Source organism: Corvus moneduloides, chromosome 4 (genome assembly GCF_009650955.1).
Source record: "Corvus moneduloides isolate bCorMon1 chromosome 4, bCorMon1.pri, whole genome shotgun sequence".
Taxonomy (NCBI): Eukaryota; Metazoa; Chordata; class Aves; order Passeriformes; family Corvidae; genus Corvus; species Corvus moneduloides.
This window is the reverse complement of record NC_045479.1, coordinates 29,040,852-29,064,885: the sequence shown is the minus strand read 5'-3', so window position 1 is coordinate 29,064,885 and position 24,034 is coordinate 29,040,852. Positions and strand designations below refer to the sequence as shown.

At 38.3% G+C, this 24,034-nt stretch overlaps 1 protein-coding gene across 2 annotated transcripts in view; it reads right to left on the bottom strand.

Annotated features, from left to right (window-relative positions):
- Positions 1 to 22,850, bottom strand: part of CDK17 (cyclin dependent kinase 17) — a 92,208-nt gene extending 69,358 nt beyond the window's left edge. The window contains exon 1 of one of the 2 annotated variants that reach the window (XM_032107691.1): positions 22,436 to 22,850. The gene's annotated coding sequence lies outside the window, so the exon portion shown is untranslated. The remainder of the gene's footprint in view (positions 1 to 22,435) is intronic. The other variant, XM_032107692.1, reaches the window with a different exon arrangement.
- Between the last annotated feature and the right edge of the window lie 1,184 nt (positions 22,851 to 24,034).

Sequence of the window (24,034 nt, the reverse complement as noted above, 5' to 3'; positions counted from 1 at the left end):
AAGCCCAAAAATGTGATGAAACAAGAAGCCAGACCATGAGAAACTGAAGTAAAGAATACAGTCTAAAAAGATTTATCAAATCAAAGGAATTTTGTTTTATTCGGAAATAAGGTAATATTCAAAACGGTTTCCTAACAGACTTGTAACTCATGCCCTGCAGGTAAACCAACAATTTCTTTCCTTTTCAGAAACAGCAAAAGACCAATGCTGTGATTTATGAGGATGCCAGCACAAAAACAAATGCCAACTCTTACACAGAGTAAGAAACAGAGCAATATGCAAACCTCTTACACTGCCTAGGTAAAATTTTCAATGTGTACTGCAAATAAATTTACTGGTTTTGGTAAATCAGATATATTTTAAAGCAAAGGCAAAGCACTTGGAAGTTATTCTGTTTTAATATCATGTATCCTTTTGCTCTTAAACTGCTTGCTCTAAAAAATTAATTCTTCTAGTCTGTTTTTAAAACTAGACTTCCTTGCCGTAAAATTAAAGCACTCCTTTAAACTATGAAGTAGATCACTAGCCAGCCATTGCTCTGCCGTCTGTGTCCAGTCCTTTACCTTAGATGGCCAACTTAAATTTCATGCAGTTGAAACTATTCAAAGTAAAAATACCGAAGTGTGTTATTATTTCTAATTGTCTTGTATGCTGCAAAACAGTTCCTTAAATTTGGAATAACAAAAAAAGAAAAGCTGAGATAAATATGTGACTCAGCCAATTTGATAGGAACATTTGATATTTCACATAATTTCAACATTGTCACAATGCATATTTTTATCTGGTTTTGAAGTAACTACAACTAAAATTTCTGATACAATAAGCTACTGACCCACAATGAATTTTTGTTTGAATCCGTAAAACATGACATATATATGAATACACTAATAGTTGCACAATAGCACATTGCTGAAGCATACATATTAATAATGGAATTGATTTCTTGGAAGAAAGAATGATTCTTCTTGACTATGAAAAGTAATACACTACAGCTAAAGGCTGTATGGCCATCACTGATGATTTTTCTGTTTTCTCAGTGCTTCACATTTTATAAAACTATTTCAGCAAAGGAGCAACAAGACTACTTGGAAAAAAATGCATTATTACTGAAGGTACAGTTACTGAAAACATTTGCAGCATTCGATCATAATATGTAAGAGCAGGTATGGCTAAACAATAGATGGAAAAAATATATAGCCATATAGATATAAAATTTATAAAGCCGTATTAACCAACTACTGGATCTCTGGAAGTGGACAGTCTCACCATTTTGCCACAAATGGATAAATTTAACAAGAAAAATATTAATATGAAAAAAAAAGTAACTTCACTGTACTTGCATTCCCACTGTTAAAAAGTATGCCATCAAAAACAATACTTCTGGAAATAAAATAATGTAAACAACGTATCTATAAACTAATCTTCAAAGAAGCATTTGCTCTGGATAAATGTGTGCAGCAATCCTCAGTTCTCTGTAGGGATCACTTAAGTCATCCAGTAGACAAATTGGGATTCAATGCTAGGATGAAAGCTTTCAAGGAACTGCAACAGGAAACATGTTCAGAATAGTTATGGATCAAAATCAAACAGAGAACTGTATAAAGTGGTTAGTAAGTCAATACTACAAAAACATACCCATTTTTCCTGACAATTTTCAGGACTGCTTACCTAGCTACAAATTCAGCTACTAGCCTGACATCAAAGCATAAAATATGAAAGATCTTTTAGAATCCGTTTTTTCCATCTTTTCCCCCATTATCTAATCTATTATTATTTTACCTTTTTTAATAGCATCAACAAATATTAAAGCCACATTTAGGTGTACTGAATGGGCCATTCTATGATTCTATGAATCTTAGAATGGTTTGGGTTGGAAGAGACTTTAAAATTATCTAGTTCCAACCTCTCTGCCATAGGCAGGGACACCTTTCACTAGACCAGGTTGCTCAAAGCCCATCCAGCCTGGCCTCGAACACTTCCAGGAATGGGGCATTCACAGCTGCTCTGGGCAACCTGTTCCAGTGCCTCACCATCCTCTCAGTAAATGGATTCATCTCATTATCCCACCTAAACCTTCTCTCAGTTTTAATCCACTCCCCCATGTCCTGTTACTACATGCCCTTGGAAACAGTCTCTCTCCACCTTTCTTGTTGTCTTCCCTCAGGTACTGGAAGGCTGCACTCAGGTTGTCTCAGAGCCTTTCTCTTTTCCAGGCTGAACAATCCCAGTTCTCTCAGCCTTTCCTCCCCTGTAGGAGAGCTGCTCCATCCCTTTGATCACCTCTGTGTCCCTCCTCTGGACTTGCTCCAACAGGTCGATGTCCTTCCTGTGCTGCTGACCCCAGAGCTGATGCAGCACTGCAGGTGGGGTCTCACCAGAGCAGAGCAGAGGGACAGAATCCCCTCCCTCGCCCTGCTGGCCACGCTGCTTTGGATGCAGCCCAGAACACAGCTGAAGTTCACATCTTGCCATTCTAACAATGGAAGAAAGTAAATGGATTTTACAGTTGCTCCTAGTCTGATTCAGATTCCATTATGATGGATACTGCTCAGAAAAGCATTTTCAGACTCTTAAGTATGCCTTAGAGGTAGTGAATTTTTTTTGTGTGTTCATCATTTTCTCTCCTTTTTTTCTTCTTTTAATAAAAACATCAAAAAAGGAAATTGTGAAAGCTCTTGAAAATTGCGTGCAAGTTGAATCTCGCTGTGAAGTAAAAACTACAACAAAAAAACCCAGTGAATAACCCTCCAACCTTCCAAGTAAAATGACAAAGAACATTGACAATGGATTTAGTCTCTCAGCCCTCCCTGATCTCTACAGAAAAATTCTCATGCTTAAGACAGTGTTGTTTTTTAACTGCATGTGTTTACAAGACCATATGAGTGCCTTTACAAAATCCACACCACTAAGCCAGCATCATTTAAAAATACTCTCCTTATGTAAGAGTATTTTAATATGCATTTCTGCTCTTTAGTTTACTCTTCCCTGTGTGTCAAAGCTTATTTCTGATTGCACCAGATAGACGAGGGATTAAGTTCTCCTAAATTGCTGAAGGTAACCTTTCTGGAAGTAAAGACATAGTTGTAGTAAAATAAGCAAAGCTACAATGAAGACTTGAAACAAAAAGAATAAAATGGTAATCTGTGAGAGGCTTCTACTGAAAGCATCAGAAATTAACTACTCTAATGCTGAAATCTTGAGAAATGTTTTCAGCATTTTTTTTCCACTTTTAGCTTTGATTTTAAAAATTCCCACTTTCGTGCTAGCCTAGTTTGTTTAAACACCAGCTATAAATTTTTATTAGAAATAAAAATAACCAAAATTGCACAATCACAAATGAAAAACTGCCAAAAAATGGGAAGAATTTCACAGATCTATTTTTAGTATTGAGAGATGCTGAGAGAATTACGTAGGAAATCCTACCCTTTTCAGGATACGTAGGAAATACGTAAGAAATCATATCATTTTTCTGAAGTTCCCAAACTTGAATCAAGTAAGTTATTGTAAAGAAGAGCTGAAGAAATTAACAGGGATTATAAGAAGGATATACACAATCAAATCCTTTTGAAAAATAAAGATCACATTTGATTTAATTTTTCTGGTAAAATCTGTAACTTGCAAATCTAACAAATTGTAATTCAGAAAATCTGAAATATTGAATCAATTTATCAACCATCAAAATATTCAGCCCAAGTGCTGACTCCCAAGAATCAATAATTATCATATACACCGGAAAATCAACAGAAATGTGTTAATATTTCACCTTAACCTTAAAAATACTAGGAATTTTCTAAATCTAAATATTTACCAAAAAAATTTTTAAAAAAGAGTACTTTTTCTCCCCTCTCTATTTTTGGTAAGTATTATTTGTCTTTTCCATATAAACTTACATCTAAATCTTGCCACTAGAATGACAATATGAAAGTCAACTAAAGCTAAATCATTATGCTTGAGGACACTTGGCTAGCGAAAAACAAAATAACCAAGCTAACGCATAAATAAAGAAGAAAAAAGACAAAAACCCAATTACCTGGCCTTCCAGATGTGATGGGAGATGGAGGGGAAAGCTTGGTTTACAGGCAAGAAGTTACAAGCAATTTTCTCATTCAGTAGAATGAAGTGTCAGCAATGCCACACTACCTGTTTTCTAACATAACTCTTACCAGTGATTCAAATGGAGATCGTGACCACTTAAGCTCATAACCACTTCAGCTCATACACTTCCCCGATAGGGATGTTTTAAGCTGTCTACCCCCACCGGAAAAAAAATCCTATTAGCATAACAACACTGGAGAGCAAGGAATATCAGAAGGATTGTCAAATATTACTTCCCAGGTAACATTATGATATTGCTTATTTCAGGACTGACAATGGAATACTTTCATTTTAGATTTGAAAACTTGAAATATGATAGCAGGTGATGACAATCCAACAAAATACACAGTTTTCAAACAAGCTCTTCTTTGCACAGCTTCAGCAAACATCTCAACTTCAGCATGACACGGACTATTTTTATTCTGTGTATTTAGACTGTATTTTCAAATCGTGTAACAAATTGTTGGGGTGACGGGGAAATAAACATTCACTGCCCACTTGCTGTCAGTGAATCATGAAACAGTTTAATTGTTGAAAAAAACGTTGAGTCAGTCTCCAAATGCTTAAGTTAAATGGAACATTGAAAAGTGAAAGGTTTTTAACCTGCAAGAAATAAAAAAACCTCAAGTCATGGAGGGAGATGACTGGTAAGACTTCATAGAAAGTTTTAAAATATTTTTTGGAACCACTTCCAACAAAAAGCTTCTGTCAGTAGCAATGTGCATACCATTTACTCCATAGCCAGCTCAGGTATCACTGCTGCAGTGACTGCAGTACACACAGAAGATAATAAAAAAGACCACACACAAAAATCTACCACAAACTATATCCCCTCATGCTTTTATTTAAATTGTTGCCACCTATACTATCCTCACAATTATGCTAGGCACAAATAGAATTGTAAGCTTTCACAGTTTAGGATTTTACTGAGTTTTTAAAGTGCCTTAGCCTCTTGCAATGAAGCAACCAAGGTATGAGGTGCTCCAGAACTGCAGGTAGCTTTCCATTCTGCCTTAATCAAATATGTAACATCAATACATGGAAGTATCCTCTGCCCAGCAACATCAGTGTTGCCCAGCTTCCTAAAGACAGCACTATCAAGAATAGAGTAATTTTCTTACCTAAAGAAAGAACTGCTGTCTTACAGAATCAGTGATTAATCTGGCCTATCTATTCTCACATTTATTTTGGTTTTACCTTCTATCACTCTAATTTTCTCTTTTTTCCTCGGTGTAGGAGGAAATCCTACCCTCTACTGACAAAAGAGATGGTAGGATGTAGCCATTACTCATGAACTAACAAGACAAGCTCCTTATTATAAAGCAAGAATTTAAGAGAACCTCACTAAGGAGAAATATACACACTTTGCTTTAGTGGCAGCAGGGATGAAAATACATTTTGGACTCCCCACGAGCTGTAACTATATTGTCAACAATGCCTCTGCCATCACACATCTCACATGCTGGAAATCTGGATAAGAAAGCACAAATGCTGCACGTGTATTCAGAGCATGTTTCCGAGACATGCACCAATTAGTTCCTTCCCTTCTGTTTCCTATCACTTGAATAAAAACATTGGGAAAGATCCAAATAATGACATTTTGACAGCATAAAAGCAAAGACAGTCAAACATTACCAAAGCAAATCCGAAACAAAGCAAGCATAGAGGGACCTCTTTTCCCAACACCTAATTCCCCATTATATGCTTCCATGAGCTGTAATCAGATCCTTATAACAAAGACAATATGATTCCCACATGCAACATAAATTCTGTAGGTACAGATCAACTAACTTCCCAAGAATTAATCTGTACCTGTAACAAGCTTGAAGAACTTCACTAAGTATGAGAGACTAAGAAAAAAATACTGAACCTGCAAACATAACTATAGGCAGCTTGCAGATCTCAGATGCATGTAGAGGACAGCATGCATGCAGATAAATTTATACCGCACCTGAAAAAGCAATGCCCGAAAAGCAACTTCCCCCTTCAACAAGAAACAATTAACATAGTCACATAGTTAACTTCTGAGGTAACTAAACATACAACTAACTACCTGATAACCTGCTAGAAAAAGCTCTAAACTTTGAATTCAAACCAATCAAAATTAGCTACTTGTCTCAGATTAGACATCAGAGAAAAAAAACGGCAGAGTTCACATGCTGAATGTCAGTGACACAGTCAGGATGCCCTAGGAGTAAGGCTGACTGATGTAGATGAGCTGCCCTTTTTCCCACATCCATCGTCCACATTCTTGATCACTCTAACAAGACTTCAAAATAAAAACCTATATAATTCTATTAAAGATTCTCCCCTCTACAGGGTTAATACAATTACCATTGATTTGGTTTGGAATTTATATTTATAGTTAAATTTGCATTTTAAACATTCAAATCTGATTTACAAAGCAAAGAAGGGTTGGGACCAACTCTTTTAAAGTCTATTCTTGCTACTCATACTCTCTGCATGCTGTGGAAACCTATACATAAACCAGGTATCCTGCTCCGTTCCACACTAGATTAGCTCTTGCTTACTATTGAAACATGACAGTTATAAACAAGTACAGAAGTCAAGCAGAAAATACTTTTAGTTGATTAGAAATTCCAATATAAAGAAAATTAACCTTATAGACGCTCATGAGTATCCCAGCAAGATGATGTAAAATATCAAAATGCAGTAGTAAGCTTTCATTTGGTAGAAGATTTATGAGATAAAAATCCCCAATCCAAAGATTAGTAAATTAAGCTACATACATGTGGCATCCTGATGCAGTTAGTATATACAGAGACTAAGTGAATTTTATAAGCCAAATCTGAGGATTTATAAACACTTGAAATATCTTGTATCAACTCTTTGAAATAAATGTTATTACATTTTCTTCACAGGAATACAGAGCAAATTGAACATAAAAAAAAAAAAAAAAAAGGGTGGCAAGAATCGAAACAGATACTTCCTGTCATACTTACTAGCAAGACATCTAAAGCTAAACTTTCCATTCTCAGGTGTAACAAACAAGTCCAGTTGTAAATACCACGCTGAACCCCTTGTACTCAAACACTGAGTCTTCAGAATAAAATAAAAGCAAGAATAGGGACCAGAGTCTGCTACTATCAAAACAGTATTACTCTATCTACAGCTCAACAAACTTCTGAAGCTTAATTTCTTGTGCAGTTCATGCTTTGCAAACCACCAGCAAAAATTTTCATTGAACATATTTCCTTAAGACAGCACAGTAAGCCCAAAACCACTTGTTTTGATATGACTTAAAGGATTGACATTATTTGTTTCACAATTTATTATGATAACTGAAAAATGGTTCAAAACAGTTTAATTATGTATTATACTAGCTGACATTTATTAAAATGATGAGGTTATGCATGAGGTGTAAGGGTAGAATAAATGTTTCTTATTAATTAGGCTTGTAAAGAACAGGTTTCATGGGATCCCTTCGTTTATGACCAGAGTCAAAGTATCCTCAATGAGAATTACCTAATTTAATCACCAAGTCAGCTAAAAGACCTAAGGACCTCCCTTTGTTTTGCAGTACACTACGTGCACTTTGCAGAGCATCTTGGAGGACAAATCAAAAATGTGCCATTTTTTGGAATGCACAGGTCTGATGAACAGCAGTCTGACACATTAATGCTTAGGTCAATGAGCATATACAGGAATGAGCTTCGCAGCAAATAACTCATGCAACAAAATGAGATGACTAAACATGAACTCTTCTAAATGCCATTAAATAACGTTCCCACTCAGAGAGAAAATCACAGTGTATTTACCACCCTGTGTGCTATCCCCCTACCATGGGAGTCCTTTGAAGTCTGCAGGGCAGGAAGGCTGTCCTGGAGCATCAGGTGATGGAAAAGGCCATCTTTCTACTCCACCCTTATGACCATTACATTGATGGAAAACACAATGTAGGGACTAGGCTAAAGCAAGCTATTTTCAACGTCAGGCAGAGTGCAGCAGTGGAAAAAAAGAATTTACTCAAGTTGGTTCAGCTTCAGGACAGTCTTCTACTAACAAACAAACACATGCACACCCCTATCCAGATTTTGTATATAAAGACATTTACCGGCATCACTAGAGCAGGCTTAGAATCAGTTTTTGTGCTGTATCTGTAGGATAGCTGGGGCTAACACCAGGTACAAGTCCTCAGTTCAAGAACACTTTTTATAGTACCACAGCAATGTTTTTGTTTGTGCCTCACATTACAGCTTTATGAACTAAACCCAGAAGTCAGAGTAACACAGATTTGCTACCTTTTCTATGGACAGGTGGAGTTAACTAAGAAAGCATTTAATCACAATGGGACCCCTTCCACATTGGTACATAACCTAGTCAGTAAAGACATTTGGAGGTGATAGCAAATACATATTTACTTCAAAGGTTTTCTACGCTTAAACCACAACTTCTTTTTATCCTTAAGTATAGCTCCGAATAGATGAATACCCTGCAAATGAAGGTTCATTCTCCTGCAGCTCACACTATTCTCAACCTAGTCTCTTTCCTAGAGATCTCTTTACATTGGTACCAACATTAAGTTTTAACTGAGTGTATGTCTGCCAGCTAGGAAGATGAAATTAGCAAGTTAGTGAGAATTCACACAGGAACAAGAAATCAAGAATTTACCTGACATCACTAGTTGAAAAAAAAGCATTAAAGCAACAATTTAAGATGCTCTTCTGAGCTTTAAAGTAGCAAGCTAGTTTTATCATTAAAGATTACACCCACCAGAGGAACCAGAAGGGAAGCCAGAGTGGCCACATAACCCCCATGGCACAGCCAGGCTATGAGGAGCCTGGTCCCCACCACGCCCTGACCCAGTCTCATACCTTCCAGGACAGAAATGTCACTCCCACATACCTGTATTTCTAGAGAGGCACGACCTCTTGTGAATAAGACTCAAATTTTGGTTTTAATTCAGATTATTTATGTTGATCTGATTGTAAAAATAAAAACACCTAGAAGACATTGCTATTTCCTTAAACAATTCTAAATTAAGGTGCATCATTTTGTTTAACAGTACATCACATGCTACAGATCAGGTTAATTTCAGCATTGTACACCATTTCATACAAGGAAAGTTCACTTCCCCCTTTAAAATACACAATTAACTTTGAGTAACTACCAAAAGCTGTTTAAAAGCAACTTTCTCTTTAACTCAACTAGATGATTAATACTGCTGTTTTGAGATTGGATATCTAAATTTGAGACATCAATTTCTTTCAGAAACGAATGGTATTTTTAATTTACTTAGTGCTTGTATTAAACTCCTACTTTAGCATGACAAAGACTTTGGTATTCTTTATCTGCACAGTGGGTAATTTCAAAAAGTGGTCCATGCAGCAGAGAATGTAAACACAGATATTGTTGATGACAGCATTTAGGCCTTAAGAGAATTCATTTACTCTCTCAAGTGCTGCTAGACAATTCTGTGTAATGAGCAGTAAAAATACTGAATGAAGTATTTATGATTTACACAGTATAAATCATATTCCGATATGCCAGACATGCATTTATAACATGCCCAGCATGCATTAACTAATCATGAAGTGTGCAACAAAAGTAACTGCAGAAACTGCTTAAAGAACATCCACTTGCATGTGTGAAGAATATGTGGTTGCCTTTCTTTACATCTCATTTGCTAGATACAAATTTCACCCAGGCATAAGATTGCAATTTTAAACCTCCTCCTCTCAAAATACACAAAAGTTTCACTAAGGAAATACCTGAAACTTTCATTGCACCTTTCAAGTAAGACCACTTTCAAATACATCGTAAGTAGGATTTTCAATAGTCCAAAATCTAAAAATAAGTCACATTTATTAGAGTTACTTTCAGACTCTGTAAGCAAAGCATACAAAGGCCTACTAATGCTTACTATAATGCTGAATACCTTTGGTTTTCTACAAGGTCACAATTTCTATCCATCTGCCTTTCTTTTTTCTATTGATTTAATTAATGTTTAATCTACGTCATATTTCCTCCTTTTTCTTATTTGGATTTATGAGTTAGATAGCATACTATTTTAAAAACAAAATTCAGCATAAAATCCCCCTTCAATGTAATAGATGGACTGTCCCTCAGTAGTGTTTTGAAATGACACAGAACTAAGTAATTCTACAGGGCAATCTTGTACTGTTTTCACACATAGCTTTCCCTGATCAGAAGCTGCAAGTTTCCATCTTTATTACAAAAGTACAAATTCTTACAGCTAATCTCATGGAATTATTTAAGTAAATAAATTTCTGCACAACATATGTAGCAAAACCCAGAAAAGAGTAAGGAAAACCTGGGCTGAGATAAAGACTCTATAATTCACTTTGCCTCTCAGGGATTTTGGATACTTGAAGTAACACCAAAACCATCAGATCTGTGATCAACATGGCAGATAAAAAATATTCAGAGGGCTCTTCAAAATTCTAAAATTAAAAATCTAAATTTCACATTTAAATATTAGTCATTTCCAGTAGCAGCCAAATTCTAAAAAAGACAAGGACAAAAAACCAGGTAAGTTGCAAAGGTTTAGTTATATAAAAATCTCCAATTACTATATAGCATGCCCCTACTGATGAAACACAGCACTTCCTAAAATACAGACAGACAAAAAAAGGTAGCAAAACTGTTAAGGAGAAAATCTGCTTTTCGCCTTTCGGCATTTTAAACCTTATTAATGGAATTCCCAATATCCAACTTTCATATCCTTAAAGCTTCAAGGCACTGAAAAAAGAGAACTGGTACAAGGCATTTTATAACCTGATCTTGAGCCCAGCATTCCATTCGTGGGTAGAGATGCAGAAATGAGCAGTGTTCTACTAAAGGGTCGGTCAACCAAAAATTGTGCCAGAACCCTGGATAAGATTCAACCAATATCACTGTAAGACAATGCATTAGCACACATGAACCATTTCTTAGCGTCAATTCAATCTCTTCTGTCATAAAACTCTTGATGCTGCAGAGCATGGGTTTGACATCAATCAACATCATTCAGTAATCACCTCTAGCTTCTCTACAACATTGTGTTATTCAATCTACAGTGTTTCATGATAGTAATCTAAAAAAAAAGAGAAGAAAAAAGAATACCTGGATACATCCATATGGCCTACTAGAGTTCAAAACATTTTATTATTCTTAGAACAGATAATCAGCATGTATCATGAATAATACGGTACACATGAGCTCTCAAAGAAAACTTGCATTACAAGGATCTGAGAGCAGATGTACTTGTGTTTCACTAGATAAACATCAATGTCTGACTTTTTAGATCAAAACACTGTTGATATTTGCACAGATAGCAGAGCCCTAAGATAACCCCTAGGTCGTCTTCTGGCTTAAAATCAAAAAAACCCCAAACCAGCAAACAAAAAAAAAAACCCCACAAACAAACACCAGAAGTTAAACAAAACCTAAAAAAAACCAAGAAACAACACCCCACCAGATTCCCAGTATTTCACATGAACACACTCCAGTAATACTCGATTCTGGATGAGTGCACAGAACACCATGCCCTACCTGAAAAGTTCTCTTTTGGTCCTGGTTATGCACTCCTTCCCCCATTTCTGACACCTGTCCCCTCTGCTACCCAACAAAACCACTGCTAACCCTAGGGTCTGGTTCAAAAATACAACAGAACCACTCATCCAAAGATGGGAACGGGACATTATTAAAAATAAAAATGTATCTCTATGCTGTGAAACAGTGCAGCTTTTCTGTATTTCAGACTGCTTAATCAGAAAGCTTCCCAGAATTTCTGATAAAGAGCCATGATAAATCAATCCAACTGGAAGACTATTACTATCTAGCAGAAAAAGCAAGGCTTGTGCACACTGCGGAAGGAGCTTTGACAGGAGTTAAACAAAATGAAAAGACCATCATATATGTCTCCCCCTTCTGCACGAAACAGAACATGTTTTTCTTCCAAAGCCTTTTATGATCATAGAGAGGCAAACATTTATAAACTAGAACATAGCACAACACAGCAAAATACCACAAAAAACATTGGAAGAATATTAACATACATAATTTTCTTTATCCCTCTTAAACCTTTGAATACAAGAGAAAGAAAAATCTATTATGACACCAGGATCCACTAACAGTTAAATGTATTACCTTTGGGGTGTGGCTCTTCTCATAAAAGTGACTATACAGAAAAGGAATTTTCTCTGTCAACAATTTTGCTTCCTGTGCTTTATCAGACGTTTGAGGCTTTTTTCCTCCTTCAGTGACAAAGACCTTGTGGGGGTTTTTAAAACAGCTTGCTACTGGAAGCCCTGCATATCAAATGTAGTCAAGAGAAAACATTCCCTTGGTGACAGTTAACGGGGCTGTTTTCCAAGTCTGTGTTTCAGATCTGGCTGGAAGCAGTGAGGTTACATATTATGTTAGTTCTGTATGACATATGACTGGAAGAGGCCCCGTGCAATTAACTACATTGAGACATAAAGCATTAATGTACATTAAATAATCCAGGTTAGATTCACTTACATTGGTATAAACAGAACAAGAGCAAGATAACATCTAGCCATAGAAAAAGGAAAAGCTAGGTCATTCTGTTTGTATAAAGGTGGCTTAGCAGTATTTTATAGATACATTATCTTTGCTTCACCTTCATTTTTTTCTTAGAAATAATACCCTGACAGTGTCTGAAAACCTAGTGGCATAGATTCTGGTAAATATTTCTATTAACAAGTCTCTGCAAACAACCCCACTAAGGCTGATTTTCAAAACATCCTCAGCACCTATACCCTTAAGATCAGTATCTTAAAGAAGCCTCAAGTTAAATAACCAAAAATTGACATAATCCATTCCTACATACTTCTTTAGCTAGTGATACCCTACTTTTCATGAGAACTGGCCAATGTCACGACACAAAACCTATTGTGGTTCTATTTTAAAAAAGGTTCAACAAGTAATCCAAACTAGCATAGAACTTGGCAAATAATGTCAACCAATCCACGAAAATAATTCTCAATATGTAAGTACAAGGAAGATTCCACATCCTATCTTTCAAGTAAAAACAAACAACAAACAACAAACTCTGAACTAAGATACAATTCCAGTTACCAAAAGCACGTATGACAATCCAATCATGTGAAGATGTAAATTTACCATTAACTTAATGCAGTATAATATCATTAAAAAGTCAAGAATGAACATCAACTGCAGGTGTAACATACGCTCAAATCTTCACTTATTTTATCACAGAGCACATATATTCAAAGAATAAGATTCTCCTACTACAAAAAACCAGATCACTTTTATTTGTCCTTCCAATCCTAGCTTCTGAAATTGCCAGAAGACATAACATGAACACAGTTCATTCAAGAACCTATTTCGATATTAAAATATACTATCAGTACTACTCACATGACTAGAATTTTAATTCATGCTAAGCACTTGCAAGCAAGAGTGATGAATAAAGAAAAATCTGCATGTTTTATTGCTTACATATTAAAAGACCTAAAAGCATAAATGGGGGAGGTGGAAGGGGGTGTGAATTGACATACTTCATCTTTAGGCACCTGAGGCACTTAAGGGAAAGTTTCATGCCAGTGCTGGAGACATTACAGTTTCCCACTACCAGTAAAAAAATGCTTGGCACCATCCCCCAGCCAGTCTCTCTCTTTCTTCTTCACCATCAACTTTGTAATGTAGACAGGTGTGGAAACCTCTTCAGTTTACTGATGCAACAGAAATTATTCTGAAATAAGCACTTAATTCAACACAAACTGTAATGCTGTAATACAAAAACAATGGTTCTTATGGGCTCCCTCCAAGGTAAACGTGGAAAGAAAGACAGCTCTGTAATAAGATCTTTGGATTACCCTCTGAATCTATTTCTTTCTACTGATTACAGAGATATGCATTAAAAAAAAGGCAGAATGCACACCAGTCAATCTGGCATAATTCATACTTTAGTGCAAATAACTTATTTACTGAAAAAAAATTTAGGTTTTATCTACCCACTGCTAGAAATAGATGATTAAGAAGAATATAGGTATTTTGTTAAGGTGCAGCTACAGGTCAAAATGATCACTAGCTATCCATTCATGCCCAAATTAACTTTTAACAGTGACAAACAACTAATGACTTAAATCCTTCAACTAATACCAGAAATATTCCCAAATACCAGGAAGCCAAAACTCCTATTATGTAAGACCACCAAGAAAAAAAAAAAGGAAAAAAAAAAAAGCCCCTCTTAAAGGAAGCAGGTTCAGAACACTTAATTAACAGCACATTGTGTTTTATACACAAACCATACTCAAACACCTTCTAAAATACAGTGATTAAGCTTACTACCAAAGCATATCAAATCCATATCTTCAGAACTCATAATCTACTTTGTATTGCTTCTAAAATACTAAAATTGCATAAGAAGAAGAAGAAAGGCATACACCTACTGAACAAACTAATTACTATACGCCATTCTGTTGTTTCTCCTCAGCTCAGAAGGGAAAATGAAAAAAAGAAAAGAGAAAGACTGTGCTTAATAGCCAAAGGCCACCTTCTAACTAAATACATTTTAAAGCTATTTCTTGGCTTTTTGATCAATCATTTTTGGTTTTGAGAATTATACTGAGATGTATCAAAAACAAGCCTCCAAAAACATTTAGCTTAACTGTATTCCCTGATAAACAACCCAGAATTACAAGCAGCAGGTTTAAAAATACTGTGACTTGTGCAAATGGGAACACTGTTAAGCTGTTTATCTTGTTTAATCCTGACGGTAAATAACATAAGCTTCAAAATATTTTGCTTCTTTGCCATAACCTACTGAATCACATCGAAAAAGGTAATGAAACATTATGAAAAACCTTAAATTTTTGGAATTGCCTCTGAAATCCCTTTACCTATGTATTGTACAGGTCATTATTCTCAAGAACACTGAGTGTGAATTTCAGGGATTTAAATTCAAACTGTGGCTTCAGTGAAGCCAATGATCTTGTCTCTCTAGAGGTGATCAATTCTTCAGAAACAAAACAAGGACCCTGCACCACTCCACTACTAGGCCCCTTTAAAATATGAACACTATAGTTATGAAGTCATTTTTTTATTGTTGCATCTTCCAAATATTTTCAAACTCCTACTGTAGCTTATTTTCAGCTTATTTAGTTCAGAGTTTAAATATTATTTACTAGGAAAAAAAAAAAGTATTTTTAGTTTTCTTAGATGTCTGTCCTCCAACACTGATTTCCACACCAAAAATCCTATTTCAATTCATAACTCTCACCTCAAACGTGTACCCATATTAAAAATTAAGAATATCTTTTATAAGAAATAGCAGTAATTTTTTCCACACTGTCCTTTCTTAGCCAGTACCAAACTAAGTTTTTGAGCTGCTGTTTTACACTTCATTTTTAAAAGACTTTAATACAGCATATATGATTGATATATTTAGCAGCTGAGCACCTCCTTTCCTCTCTGTACGCAGGAAGTTTCCCCTCCCATCTGCTCTGGATATTTAAAAAAATAAATAATTACAAAGTGCTGTTTTTCCATTGATACTGCAGAAAGTGACTATTATTTACCTGTAAACACGAAAGTAAAGCTGAACCCAAACACACAATGTAACCTGCACCAGTTCCCTGACAGAGGCACAGGACACCTGCTGATACAAAGGCAGCAGTGTGGGGATGAGAGTGGCAGCCAGCAATGGTGAAAATCACCGTGGCTTTGAGTGATAGCACCAGAGTTATGCCAGGCTGAACTTCTGTGGTGCAACTGAGTTATTCACAGGCAGCAGCAGCTCAAGCTTAGTCTCCCATAGTCATATAGGAAGTCTTTAAATTTGTATTTGGGTTTCAGAGCAAACATAAATAAGGTGAATTATGAAATAGTTTCACACTTTACAAGGAGATGCTTGAACCATTTAGTACGATATTTATGACATAGCTTTAAGACTGAATAGCAGCTAAGCGGGCAACAGGCCCCCTGCACATGTAGATACTCTACTGCTGTTTATGACAACCACATGCTGACAAAGAGAGAAAGGACAGAGAAAGCCGCACTGGCAATGAGCTAACAACAGACTGAAAAAATGACTTTTCATTTTCCCCAGTTAAATGTATATACAGACATCTTTTTTGGCCTACACAGAATATTTATGAACTCTACATTGAGAAACTCAACTTCATTTCAACATATACAGAAAACTGATAGAAATACAAAATGTAATCTATTATTTCATAACTGGTTTTCCTCTTCTTGTGTACCACGAATTACATTATTGGTTACTATATCTTCAAAATAAAAGCTCTACCTAAACCCTACATACTGAATACATCAACACTTAGTATCTGTTCTGTATTATACATGAGAAACTATGCCAAACCTTCACAAAATAAATACCCAACTAAAAGCTAATATTAATAGCTGCATATATTTGATATAGTTACCAAATACAACTAATTTATTTTAAAAGTTAATACACTGTATTCAATCTTTTAAAGCCTGATATAAAATACTACATCTAGTAAACAAACAGGAAGCTGCCATTTTTCCAAGCATCCACCCTGCGCTAATGACTCATTCTTCAGTATCTATTGTTTTCCCAATTTTCTGGAGCTACAGAAATAATGAGCAATTTTCACTGACTTTCACTTCATTAGTGGCAATGCCCAACAGCTGACAGTGAGCAGGTTTCCCAGGGCTCCTTCAGGAACGTACTTTGACGATGAGGAGCCCTCATCACACACAGTTACGTAACGGCAACTATTTATAGTTAACCACTTGATTCACATTATCCACTGGGTTTTAAACCATTTCATGTGTTGACACTTGATCTACCATTTTAGTTCCATAATCAAAATGCCACGTAAGAACCAAATAAAAAATGTCAGTGACGCCTGTCTGCAATATCAACAACATACCACACGAAGTATTTAATCTTATCAAGAGAACCAGACGTTAATTTCACAAGATTGGTCCTCTATAAATACATGCTGAGCAACAGTTGTTTTCTTTGCTTAATCTCCCGCTCTGCCAATATCCATTACTATGCATATAACTAACTTCTAAAATCACTGAAAGAAACCTTAGTTGTGCTGAAATTACATAATTTCTCAGTGTTCTGAGACATACCAAGATATACGACCAGCATTTCCACTCCAGAAAGTGCCCTTGTACAATTCCTACCACACAACTTCAGTGACAGCTGTTTAACACCTTCAGGTTCCCTTAGGAAATGCCTCAGAGAACCACATATGACTATCGGCTGGTTTACTTAAGAATACAACACTATTTCATGAACATCCACCTATTCTAAGAACATCAAATGATAACATTTTCGTTAGCTTTTCTAACTGGCTAATGGCTTTGTTAGAATTCAATTTCATCCTAAAATACACCTAATTTTAATAGCTGGTGACAGCATGGGCTTTCCTCATCACAGCCTTTAGCCTCTCTTATAAACCTTATTAATTGATCTCAATGTCTATTTCTTTACATTTCTGTAAACTGGCTTCTTCACATTTTTGCAAACTAAGCTATAGACCATTGTAACTTTTTAATTCAAACAGCTTTCTCTCAATTACAGGATAACAGTATTGCTGATGACTAATATTCTTTGATAATTCTCAGTAATCCATATTTTGCAAAGATATTTTTTTCAGTGAACACCAATTAACTGTAAACCTCACAAAATCTTAACTTTAATGACTGCTATATAAAGACCCCTTGCACATACCTGAATAACATCCGAACAAAGATACTTCCAGATCAGTAAGATAAGAACAGGAAGTCAGAAATACTTGGGAAAAGACACTTCTGAAAGACTATACAGGTTATGACAGTTGACTATGATATTACTGTCTCAGTACAGCTACATGCCTGCAAAATGCTCTAATCCACCAAGCAAAGAAGAGAACGTCATGATTCTGACAACTGTAATACAAATCGAAAGCATCCAATCATCCTTAGCAAAGCTGACAAAATGCAGATGTTAAAAATCAGAGACCATCGTGCAACTCTACCAAACCTTTGAAAACAACAGCAGTCAGAGAAAGGAGTATAATTATGAGGTATAGAAAATAATTAAATGCAATATGATTAGAGGGCACAGAGTAACATTCACTTACGCAAAATACCTAAGAAGTTCAACCTAAAATTAAAGATAGGCAAGAACTGTGGCTAGGAGTGCAACTGAAAGACACGTTATTTCTTTGTTTTGGTATAATAACACAGCCCTGATGATCATAAAATATGCAAAACTAGTTGTTCCAGAGAAGATAAATAAAAAAGGAAACCAAAAAGGTCATAATCAAAACATAAGATAAAACTGTCCTTCAGCTTACAGCATTTTCAAGGTATTACTGAAATAAGCAAGCAGAAAATTGTCCTGAAATTCAGAGAAGCCTTTAAGTGTTTAGTTAAAAATGTTATAAAGTTGGTACTTTTCTGTCTTCTTAAAGTCATTTTGCCTAATTCTGTCTTACCATGTGAAAAACTAAAACACAACTCGACAGCTGCTTCTTCTGGTGCTGCATTGACAATTCACATTTCTTTTTTCTCCAACATTCGTGCTTATGCACAGCACCCCTGATAAACTGATGTTTCCTAGTGAATGAAATTTCTAATCCTTTAAAAGCAAGCACTACACCACAAAAGCCCAAATATGCCAGTAAAGCACTGTTACAACGATTTCCAGTATCAATTTGTCTACTATATTTTATAATACAGGTATAGGGTATAATGATTTCCAAGGATGTGGCTAAAGCCTTACTATCCAAGGACAGATGTATCAAAAGCTGATCCAATGCAAATTACCTGATTTATGCACCCATTATGGTCATTGTTTTCCACATAAAGGGATCACAGAACTAAAGAACTCTTTTTCTTTTTCTTTCCCAATGTTCTTCTGCTCCAAGTTGACAAATCAGCTCAAGTACCAGTCTTGTTTATTCCTTGTGACTACCAGTGGTTTACACTGCTGTTTGTAAATGTTCTAATTAGCCAGTTCTACTAAACTCTGGAGTTGACATCACTGCTAAAACAAGTTCAGGAAACCAACAACTCTGGAAGAATTGCCAATCCATCAAGTTAGTTAAGAATGAGTATATATAAATCTGTATTCAATACAGAATTATAAAAAGTCATTTGTCCAAACAAGCATTAACTTTGATTCTTCAGATAAAAGTTGTCAAAAGCGCATCACGACTCTTCACAAAATAAACAGAAAAAAACCCCATCCCACAGCATTAGAGTGTATTTCTGGAGAAAGCCCTGAAAACCATTACTAGGATCCCAAAGGAATAAATAACAAGATAGAGAATATTCAAAGTTTAAAAGCCCCCTAGGCCTAGACTTACTTTTAAAAACCATATTATTGTCTAGTGATCAAAAGATGTAAATATAAAATGCTTTTACCTCTATCATCCAAGTTGCTGTATCCGTATGTGGAAAGGCACCAAAAAAAAAAAAAAAAATCCCACTTCTTACACTCAGAAGGAAAAAGCCATTGCTATGATTATGTGCACTGCAGAATAAGGCAGTGATTGCTAACAATAGAGTGGTTTAGTTTGTTTTTTAGATGTGAACCATAACTGTTGAGTAAACATTCGGCATTTTAACAGCCTTTTTACATGCTAAACTTGTAGTGCATTATATAAAACTCTGAGCTGCCACTGATTACGGTGGTGTCCAGCTGCCTCAATAGCTATACAAGGCTTGCTGCAGAAATAAAGAGTAACTATTAGAAAGCATCCAGCTAACAAGTTAAGATACCCATAACTTAAGAACTGTAAGCAACATTTAGAGAGTTTACGCTAGAAAAGCTTTATCATTATTGAGCTTGATTTTTAGACATGATCTTGTCCATTTTCACATTATACCATATAATGCATTCAATAAACACACAACTACTATATACAACTTTTTAAAATACAGCTCATTAGCTTTCTTGGACAAAAAAATAGAAGCTGATTGGTACATGGAATATCAACAGCTTCTACTAAATGAAAAGAGGGTCAAGAGAAAACTCACTGAAAGATTTTAATGTAGACTGTTGACTGAATCAGATGTCAACAAAGCCTTTCCCAACTGCACTTTTTAGGTGCAATTACTCAAATATACTGCTGGACAGAAGCTTATTAAGATGAGCAAAACATTATTTTTTTTTCCTAGCAGCATGTAGTCATTTAAGAAATTAGAAGGTTTTGTATGTTACTAGGCCATTCAAAAAATTCTGCACAGTTTTACTGTAAGAGCTCCACATCATAACAGTAACACATGCAGACTTAGCATCTTAACATCCCTGTCATAAGCTATTCCATATTTACACACTGCAGTGTCAGGCAGAAACTGAAGCCAGAGCCATTCAGGGGAAATACACAGCCGTGACCTGTTTCTCATCTAAATTATATTTGCAATTATAAATTAAGTATTTCACTATACGCTAGTGGCATTTTACATATTAAAAAGATTAATTAATACACTACATTCTTAGCCAAGCTTAAAATAAATGACTCCCCACATTCAAACTATAATTTGCTTCAGACAACAAGGGCTTTAATTTGCAAACTCTTCAGTATGGATGCAGGCAGAACCCACCTCATTATTTGCATAGAGCTACATCCTGGGTAAACACAGGGCTACACAGCACAATATGCAAATACAAGGTATGAACCTCATTTCGTTATCCTTCCTAAAGGTTTTTGTAAGTCAGACTCATTATCGTCAAAGCAGTATTTAAATAATGCCAGCAAAAGACGCTTTCATCTTTCCAATTTAAGTGGCCCTTTTAATGCCAAGTTAACATTATAATGGCTTATCTATGTTGGAAAAGTAAATTCAGTTTGTTCTTTCAAGCACCAACAATTTTTAAGGAAAAATTTCACCATGTATTCAAACATGTGATTTTATGTTTTCATATCAGTTACTTCTACATTAATTATTCAAAATAAGCCTCTCTCATGTAACTTACTGAAGTGCAGATGTAAATAACAAGAGCTGTGTGTGAATACAGAGAATTCTTATAACAAAGCAATATGGCAATTTCTTTAACATCTTAAGCACATAAAATACCAGCTCACCTACTTCCTTTTTTTCCCATTTCCAGTAAGAAAAACAAATCTGAATCTGGTACTAAGTCTACTTTCATAAATGTTTCTTCTGCCCTGCATCTTCCCTGTATTTAACCTTTGGTGATACAGTTTCCAGTTCAATTAATACAATTAAAAAAGAAGTGGGGGGGGGGGAGAGAAGTAATGGAAGAACATCAAACCAGGCTTGCTCTCATATCTATACCGTGATACCTACAAGAATGTTGCTACTGGTCTTCTATTAAACTACAAAAGAATAGAAATTATTCACAAAAATTTAAAGATGAAATGAATGCTTTTTAAATCTCTGAGTTTGGATTATAAGTCAGGCCCGCTTTGCTCATAACGCCCACAACACTGTTAACAACCATTAGCAAAGTGCCAAAGACAGCAATGAGTTTAAAACAACTACAGCCAGCTACCAAAATTGTTGCAGGAGAGACAAAGGGGATCAAGGTCAGCATTCTTCTAACACAACAGCTAATCCACTCCTATGAACACGGTATTGGCACTGGTGGGGCGTAATAAATTTGCAAGAAATATAAAAGATACATGATTCCACCTGGTTTTCCCCGTCCTTTCAAGAGAACCATTTTGCTCTCACCGGTCTCAAGCCATTACATATCTGAGCAAGGAAGGGGAGGGAGGAGTTCACAGAAGTTCAGGGTCAGACAATGTTCACGTATCCTGTCACCTTCGAACTCAAAAGCTCAGAGCAGAAAAACTCGAATGCCAAGCACTTAAACCTACATATTTTGGGTGTGCGTGTGGGGGGAGACCTGCAGTAGGAGCGAATGTGTCATACGTGCGGAGGCTGCGAGGAGAAGAGCTGTCAGGAGAACGCTGCCTCGCTTGAAGAGGAGGAGGCGGTGGGGAAAGGACGGTGACGAACGCAGGATCACCAAAAAATCCGGCAGCGCTCAGGGGCTGCATCCCCGGCTCACCCCTCTGGCCCGGCTTCGCTCGGCTCCGCTCGCAGAGGGCTCAGCCTCCGGGAGCTGCCCCCCAGCCGCCGCGGAGCCGCTCCCAGCCGCCACCGGGCAGCGGAAATCCCCCGCAGCCCGGCCCGCTCCTACCCGGGGGCGCGGAGCGGTGCTCCCCGCGCCCGGGGCTCCCCGGGCAGCCCCCGGCCCCCTCGCGGGGCTCTCCCCCACGACCACCATCACCTCCCCCCTCCTCCGCGGCCGCGCTGTCACCTCACCCCCCGCGACGTCCCACGCACCGCAGGCCGAGAGCCAACACCCCACCGCGAGCCGGACCCGCACCCCGGGGCCGGGAGACAATGAGCAGCCACAACTCACCAGCAGCGCCGGAGCTTCGCGGGTCCGGGGGCGGTTCCGTTGCCCCTTCTCCTTCCCTTTCTCCTCCGCCTAGGAGCGGTATCCGGCCGCCGGGAGCCGAACCCCCCCCTCCCCTCGCAGCCCGAGAGCCTTCGCCGGACCGCCGGCCGCGCTCCCTCCCTGAGGAAAGTCACTTTATTCCCCGCTCCAACATGGCTGCTCCCCCCACCGCCGCCGCCGCAGCAGCAGCTTTCTCCTCGCCGCGGCTCCCCGCCACCGGAGAGCGGCCGCAGGCCGTGCTCGGGAGCCGCCCGGCCGGCCGCTGGCGGTGCCGAGAGCGTCAGCCGAGCCGGGCCGCGGGGGTGTGCGAGGATGGGGCGAGCCGAGGCGAGCCGGGCTGGGCTGGGCTGCGCGTCCCCGCTGCGGGCTGACGCCTCCGCCCGCTCCACTGAGCCAGCCCCGCCGGCTCCGGGCGCAGGAGGGGCCGCGGGGACGCCCGTGCGCCGGCGACACCTGGCGGCCGCGGCTGCCCCGGCTGAGCCGGCGGCTGCGCGAGGAACGGGGGGGGTCAGGGCGGAGCGCGGGGAATGCCCCGGGCGGCGGCGCGGGGAGCGGGGCTGCCGCAGCAGCGCTTTTCTGGGCCGCCCTCCCCGCTGGAGGGGAGCCCGGCCGCGCCGAGCCGAGTGGGGCGCTGCTGCCGTTTCGCTGCTCCTTAGCGGCTCTGCGCGGCCGCGTCCTCCCGCGGGAGGAAGTGGGTGTCCTCGGCAGAGGCTCCCGGGAAGACGCTCCGAGGCCCTCCGTGGTGCTGGCCGTCCGAGGGGTCTCCCCGAGCGGTTTCGTTTAGGGCATGGTGGAAAAGGGGCGTTTGCTCGCTTCATTTTTTCCGGTTCCTTGGCAGCGTTTCCTCTTTGGTTTGCAGGGCGATTTAGCTCATCTCTGAGGCATCCCCCTGCTCCCCCTTCCTACGGCTGACGCATCAGTAGCCGAAGTTAAGGGAAGCCGGATGTCTCTTTAGATCAATTTCTAACTCATGTTTTCCGTATTTATTCGTGTGGTATTTTCTTTGTCTCTTGCATTCACGATCCCCGTACCATCCCCCCTTGTCCTCCTGGTTGCTCTGACAGGGCCAACCGCGCTGCCTTCGTGTGCTTAGAATCTTTTTCTGCTCAAAGTGATCTAGTCTGTGTTTCCTCACTTCTCAGCCTTTTCCAGCCCTAAATTTCGTAGGCTTTGTGTGTTACTGAACAAGACCTATAAAGTGAAAGGTAGTCTCGAGAGCCACCTATTCTGTACTATCTTTTTTCACATTTCTGTCACACAAAGAATAAGATCTATCAGGAAGGCCAAATCTGGAGTGATTTTAGGGACATGGGTTTGAACTTAAAGTATCAGGGCATAGGTACACTTGGGCCAGAATTTGGAAAATTGTTTGGGTTTTTTTCCTTTTGGATATCTGCTGATCCTCGCTGCCTACCTTCTCTCTTGCTTTGTCATCTCAAATTTGATGTCATGGGGCCTTTTCCCATCTTCATGCAGACCAGCGTTATGGGTCTTCGCTTCACCACACTCCTGTGGATGCTGAGTGAGGCCAAAACTCCTTCATTCTGCAGGCAGGTCTGC